Source organism: Poecilia formosa, unplaced genomic scaffold (assembly GCF_000485575.1).
Source record: "Poecilia formosa unplaced genomic scaffold, Poecilia_formosa-5.1.2 Scaffold90, whole genome shotgun sequence".
Lineage (NCBI taxonomy): Eukaryota > Metazoa > Chordata > Actinopteri > Cyprinodontiformes > Poeciliidae > Poecilia > Poecilia formosa.
In genome coordinates, this window is record NW_006800029.1 from 505688 (window position 1) to 512804 (window position 7117).

Sequence of the window (7117 nt, forward strand, 5' to 3'; positions counted from 1 at the left end):
ATTTTGCTTATCTGGTCAGTGTTCAGGAAAAGGTCCATTTCCAGGTGCTCAGCGGACAGCTCTGCGTCTTGTCTGATACTTTTATCAGTTATTGGTTTCGCCGTTTATCAGGTGGCCGAGATTGAAGCCCGAGCAAACACCCTGACACATGCACCCGCGCAGGAAAGATCTAAAATGTAAGAGTCAGTCTGGAAGGATGTGCACGCGTGTGTGTACATCCATTCTGGCACATATTTACAGCAGTGTGCAAACTGTGAAAGTGGCCTTATCACTACTAAACAACACATAAACAGCAGATGATTCTGAACCAGTTTCTGTCTTTTACTTATCCAAGGTGGGGGTTGGACGCATGCAGGCTGCACCAGTCATGGTAGCCAGTTGTGGTTCCATCTTAAAACGGAAAAATTATTTGGTGGCAATCATATTGGGGATTGTTAGTATATTTTATTAGAATTAAAACTGAATGTAAATGTATAATAATAATAATAATAATAATAATAATAATAATAATAATAATAATAATAATAATAATAATAATAATAATAGGAACTTTTTTAGGTCATTACATGATGAAAAGGCGATTTCATATCTGTCCAGCTCCTGAGATACCCATTCCACACAAAGCCCTGACTCTGTCACACCTTCTTCTTGTCACTCACACAAAGAATGCTGGGAGGCATGGTTTCCAGGGCGACCGTAAGGCACCTTTCCTTGACAACAGTTCAGAAAGCGGCGATGGAGGACATTAGCTTGCACCTCAGGTGTAGCAATGCTGAAGCTTGGAGTTTGTACCGCAAACAGAGCTGAGCAGAAGCAAGAGCAAGTGTGATGCATTTTCACGAGAAGAACTACAAATATAACAAAGGAAAAAAAATGGCACAAACAACAATAAAGTCACAGTTCCTTTATGAACTTTGCAGTTTTTTTTTTTTATTTTTAGTTTTGAGGTTTGTTGTTATCCTCTAGAGCTCGATGTGATAGGAGACCTATTGGGAGTTAAGCTCACTCTCTGGGTATCTGCTAGCAGTGATAAATGAACTAAGCCGCTTCGCACTTATAGTGTGAATTAAAATTTCACACACACCCTCTCTCAAAAGACCCCCTTGCACACTGTCCTAAATATGAAATACCACAGTCCACAAACCCCCTCCTATCCCTTCCAAGCATTCAAAATTATCTTCAAAGAAGCCCTCAATCAGCTTAATACATTTTACATCATGCACAGACATATACAGTTACATATGGTCATAGCTTCTCAAAAAAAAAAAAAAACGCTAACATAAAAATAAAAACTCACTGGGCTTCATAGAAGACAGGCCACGGCGGAAAATGGGAAGACTTTTGGATTTTTGTGATGCTCTCAGTGAAGGCCGGAACCGTGAAATTCATGATCAGGAGACTCGGGGTAAAGCCGAGTGCATGGAGTAAGAACACAAGGCCAGAAGACACAGAATCCAAAGAAAACCCACACAAAATGATAGGGAAAACAGAAAAGGAGAAGAAAATGGGAGTTGTTTGCAGGTGTATTTGTTTGTTAGGGAGAGCGAGACCAAGATAGAGTGCACAGAGAATTGAGTGCAGTTAGCAGTGTTTCCCCCTCGGCTGAGGCATTAACAAGCCTATAATGGACCCTCTTAAAAAGCTGACCAGGATCTCCTCCAAAACTAACTGATTTAGAGTGGCCAGGGCCCCCATGGGCAGTGGCCAAGTCCTCCCCCACCACCTCCAGCACCGCGTTCCCTGCCTCCCGCCTCCTCCGTTCCCTCCCCAGCACGGCTACAGCAAGCCCCCGGTGGCAGGCGGCACAGACACACATTGTGTTTGTCTACTGAACCACAAGCAATAGCAGTTTATAACACAATAAAACACCATGAGGAGGCATTAATTGGATATAATAGCCTGGGAATGATTTAGATGATTTAACACCTTTTCTCTGAGTCGAGTGCATAAAAGAGGGGAGAAAATAGGAAGAGAGTAATAAAAGGAAATTAGAGACAGACTTGCGCATCTTTTCCAACTTTTGATGTCAGGCTACTTCAAGTCCACACACGCATTTATAAATACAAACAGAAATATAGCAAATAACTATATTTTGTACTTTGAAGTCAGTCACGTGCAAGTTGGCGTAAATGGAATAGGTCAAATTTATTTAATTACACAAAAAAATAGCTGCGATGGCTGACTATATTTACAGATGTTACCTAAAGAAAACCATTCATTTAATCAACTGCGTATGAAATAAATCTATGATTGTAATGTGTTAATTTCAGAAACTTTGGGTACATATAGGTAAGGTAAGGAGATCTAGTAGAAAAAAAGCAAGTACAGACATTCTGCAATAAATATAAGGACAACACAAGATTCTTGCTGCAATTTGCACCCAAGACCAGTTTGCTAACCCTCTTACCATTATTTCTACTCACCTTATCTCTTTCCGGCCCTCTCTTCCTCACGTCTCGGGCTTTTCAGAGCTGTAAAGGGAGCGAGGGGTGGGGTAGAGTGTGAGGCCTCGTACATATGTACATAATTGGCACTTTACTGTCATATCAAATTCATATCAGCCCAGGGTCTCGGGTTGAGAAGAACAATGAGGGCCAGACAAAAGCGCGACTCCATGCTCTGAGAGTCGCCCTGATAACCGAGGTGTAGGCTGGTCAATAAAACCAATCATCTCTAATCTTCTTACGGGGGGCGAAACAGTTCTCCCTCCCAGATACTCCACACTGCTGCAGCGAAACACACTTTAATATACAGCGTAGCATCAACAAGGACCAGAAAGAACGGCTGAACTATAACCCCACGACTGCAACCACCGTCTATAGCTTTATCGGATTTTGGTAACATTTGACTGACTCGTGGCACAGCTTTAGTAAGTTCACCAAAAACATTGAAAAAACTCAAAATGATCACTCAGTTGTGCACTGGCTGTTTTTCTTGTTTGCATGTGGCTTCAACAAAAAAAAAAAATTAATAAATAAATTAAAAAATTACAGTGAAAATACTAAAAGAAATATGTTAAAGGTTGCATCTGACTGCCGTTTCAAATTTGGCAGTAAATTAAAAAGCTACTTCACTGTTTTAATGAATCCTTAACACATTGGTTAATTTTTAGTTCAATATCTCAAACGTTCACACAAGTAAGTTATAATAAGAATAATACAAGATTATTCTGAGCCGAGTGTTTTGAATTTAACACGCACATGTTAAATATGCACGCACTCACGTTGGTGAGTCCGATTGGGTGAATGTCACGCTAGAATAAAGCATTTTAAGTCCATTTACTATTGTGTGCATCCAAAAAGACTTATGGTAGAAATTCACTGAAAATAGTTACTGTATCAAACCGTAATATAAGCCTGAGTACCTAACATATCGCACTATATGCAAACATTTTCACCACATAATTTTTTTAATATAACATTACAACTTGTATTTTGTTAGATTGTACTAAAGGTATTTTCCTCAAATGTTTGTAATCATTTTTTTAAAAAGGACTACGTGCTCCATAAAATCTTTGCTTCTGAGAAAGAACATATAGGATCTGGTAGACAAGAATACGATGTGATGCAGCAATTTTGGATGAAAGTGCCAACTCCGGTACAGATCTCAGAAATGTGTGTATCAAAAAATATACATTTGGCGTCATGAGGTTAAAGATGTTGCTCAAGAAGAAGACTGGAAGTGAAAATGGCAAAAGAACTACCGCTAAAGATCGATGCCAGGTGGATTAGATAGATGAACTACATCTGGACTTGCAATTTGCAACTTGAAGATTATTTCTGTAAACAGTTTAATATTTGTCTTTTATGAAGTCCTACTGACTTTTGTCATCTTTTTTTTGATAAGTGGGCTTCAGATTTTGTCTGTTACATTACACAAACAAACAAAGATATCAATGTGCCATGGACTACAGCTTCTTGACTAACTCTGGCAGCGGCCGTTCTTTATATTAGAAATATGGTTCAACACCCAGGTGGCATTCTGTCATGTGCAATATATTAAAAAGTAAAAAGAAAAGAAAAGAAGGTCTGTCTGTGACAAGTCAAACCATTTTTTTTTGTTTCTTTTATTTATTTTTTTATTATGAGAGATATATGTCCAGCTTAGTGTTGCTGAAGTTGGTATCTGATTTGAAATGCCTATTTGGTTCTAAATTCAATTCATAAGTCATTTTGTTTAATTTCAGGGAATCAAGAATGTTTCTGATCATCTCTTCCTCAAAATATTAAATAATTTAAATCAAACCTGACCTAGTTTAGGTTAGGATTTATGAAATCCTCATTTTACTTGGGAAGAATGAGCAAATTTTGAATACTGACGACGTCAGCAAAAACAAAACAAAACAAAATAAAAAACATATGTAGACAGATGTAAAGTAGATTAATATTTTTATACTCACTACAGATTATTTAAATATATAACACCCATCAATAAGGTAGGAGGAGAGTGGAGGGGGGTTGGATCATTTATTCAAGAAACCATCACTGTTTGACTGTGTCTATTAATGTCTATTGTCCATTTTCTAAGTGCAAGAAATTAAACCCTCTAAGCCATTTTTTTCAAATTCTTTATTGTTTAATAATTTTTTTAAAACTGCATTAAAAAATGTTCATTTTTAAAATATATTTTCAAATCTCTATCAGCTGTCAGTGAGGCTACACCGTGCTTGAATACAGCTGTATGCAAAACCTCTCTGATACTCCCAACGTCCAAACCTCCCAGTCTGCAAAATAAAGTGTGGGGGGATGGGAGAGGTCATGGGGTGATGCTGTATGGTTATTGTAGATTAATCATCCCCTATCAAAGAAATGCATGAGGAATAATTACGATATATGTACAATGCGGAACGTTTGACGCAGCAGGATAGGTAAAAGATTGATTGGTGCGTGGAATAAAGAGTAAAAGTTCAAAGCAATAAAAAATAAACAGACTTGTTGTATTTTTTTGCAATTTGCTATGAGTCATCGTTCATTTCCGAGAGATGCATGTCACTGTTTCCCTTCTCTTCCTTCTTATCTTTGCAAATCTCCGTCTCTGTTTCGCTTCCTTTCGCTCCCTAATGATGTTTGGCTGAGGTGTGGGTTAATTGTGGGGTTAACTGACAGCGATGAGGAGCGCTGTGCTGTGAACATGAGACCAAAGTGAGGCTTAGCCTGTGGAAGGGAAAGGCTGCACATAACTTTATTGAACTGTTTGCAGCTTTACATGTTGTGGTGTGTGCGTGTGTGTATGCGTGTGTGCGTGTGTGTGTGTGTGTGTGTGTCATCCGCCGGGCACAAATGAGCATCAGTAAGAGCAATGCTTTGAACGGAGGTTAAGCGTGTGCCTTTGTTTTCATGTGAACGCCTGACGCTAAAGATTTGTGTAAAACTCACCTCCGTTCTGGTGTTACTTCTCTCCTCTATGCCAGATGAACACACACACACACACACACACACACACACACACACACACACACACACACACACACAAAAAGAAAGGTCTGTGCAGCTACTGTGATCACGCACTGGGATTTGACTTGTTATACAGCATTCAGTAATGAATGTCCACAAAATTGTGTCCTGGTACATTTCCTCTCTAGCTGGGGCAGGAGCACAAGACCCAGACAAATACTATGTATAAAGTGAGAGCACCAATACATTTCAAAGTCTTTATTTATTTGAAAATAAAATAGTGCATTTTTTTTTTTGTTAATCTGTAAGAGGATCACAAAAACCTGCCTGAATCTTAATAAAATCAAAATGTCTTATAGCCTTTTGTTAGCCAGAGATTCTAACATGTATACCCACTGACACACCTTCAAGGGGGATTTTAAATATTCAATTGCCGTTCAAGCTTACAATAATTGTACAGAAACAGACAGGATAATGACTCTTTTTCTGCAAGTTGCGTGACAAGCAGATCAATGCAAACAGCTCATGACATTTATCAGATAGAGTCAAGGACCTCTACATCAGTACTGACGCTGACCTCAACCAGTGGAAGTCGGCCCGGCATTATTGATAGGGAGTGCGCAAAGCCAGGGACAAATAGCAATTCATTCTTCTTCCAAAAAAAAAAAAAAAAAAACACAGTGGAATGGATATTTAATGGAATAAGGGGGGAAAAACGTGCTTTTGAGTCACTGTAGCACAGCATTGCAAGTTAGGAGATCCTTCTAATAATTCTGAACAAATGTTCAAAGATGTTTTGTTTTTGTTTTTATTAAGCAAAAATAAACGGGAACCTGCACAAGGGACTGTGAGGCTTGAGGTTCACAAAATTTTGAAATGTTCTCTTAATTTTTTAAGCACAAAATTATATAATGTTGTGCTTAAATTATATAATTAACTATTTTTCCACAATAACAATCTTTGAGCAGGTGTTAAATGTAAATTTCAATAAGCCCACATTATTTTTCTATTGCTCTATGATCATATATCACATATCAGTATATTGTATTTTGTCCGCACAGCACACTTCTAAAGTAGCACACCTGAGTGCAAGGGTTGGAATAAAAAAAATAATTACTATTTGGTGATAAATTTGATGCAAAATGTGTGGAAAAACACACACAAGCACTACAGAGGCTGTAAAAATTAATAATGGTTACTCATGTGAGCAGGTGTAGCATGTTCCATTTAAAGCACATGCACGATTCCTGCATGTCCAGACTCACCTCTCTGCGTGTGTCCACTGAGTGCGTGTGTACAGAAGCTTGTGGGCTTTAATACAGACCAGTGTTTGCGGTATACCTCGCCGTATATTACAATTCCTCCTCAGAGTGGCCCCTTGCATTCAGATCAGCGGCCGGCTGCCTGATCGCAGAGGACAGCTTACTAGGCCCCTTGAATTGTTCACCGGGAACAATGGCTTCCTTTGTCAACATGTTTCTCTTTCTCCTGGTGGACAATGCTGGAGGGTCCTTCTGGCTCTCCACACTTAAGAAATGTTTGCAAAGTTACACCTCTCTCTACGCCTCTCAAAACATGTAGCAGCGCCGGTATAAAAGTGTGGGAGTTTATTTTTATTTATTTATTTATTTAATTTTTTATTTTTTGGCAAAAATGCGCCGGTGACTTGCTCTTTGATAAATTCGCCTACTGTTTTAAATATCCTGGAGAATGAATTTAGTTTT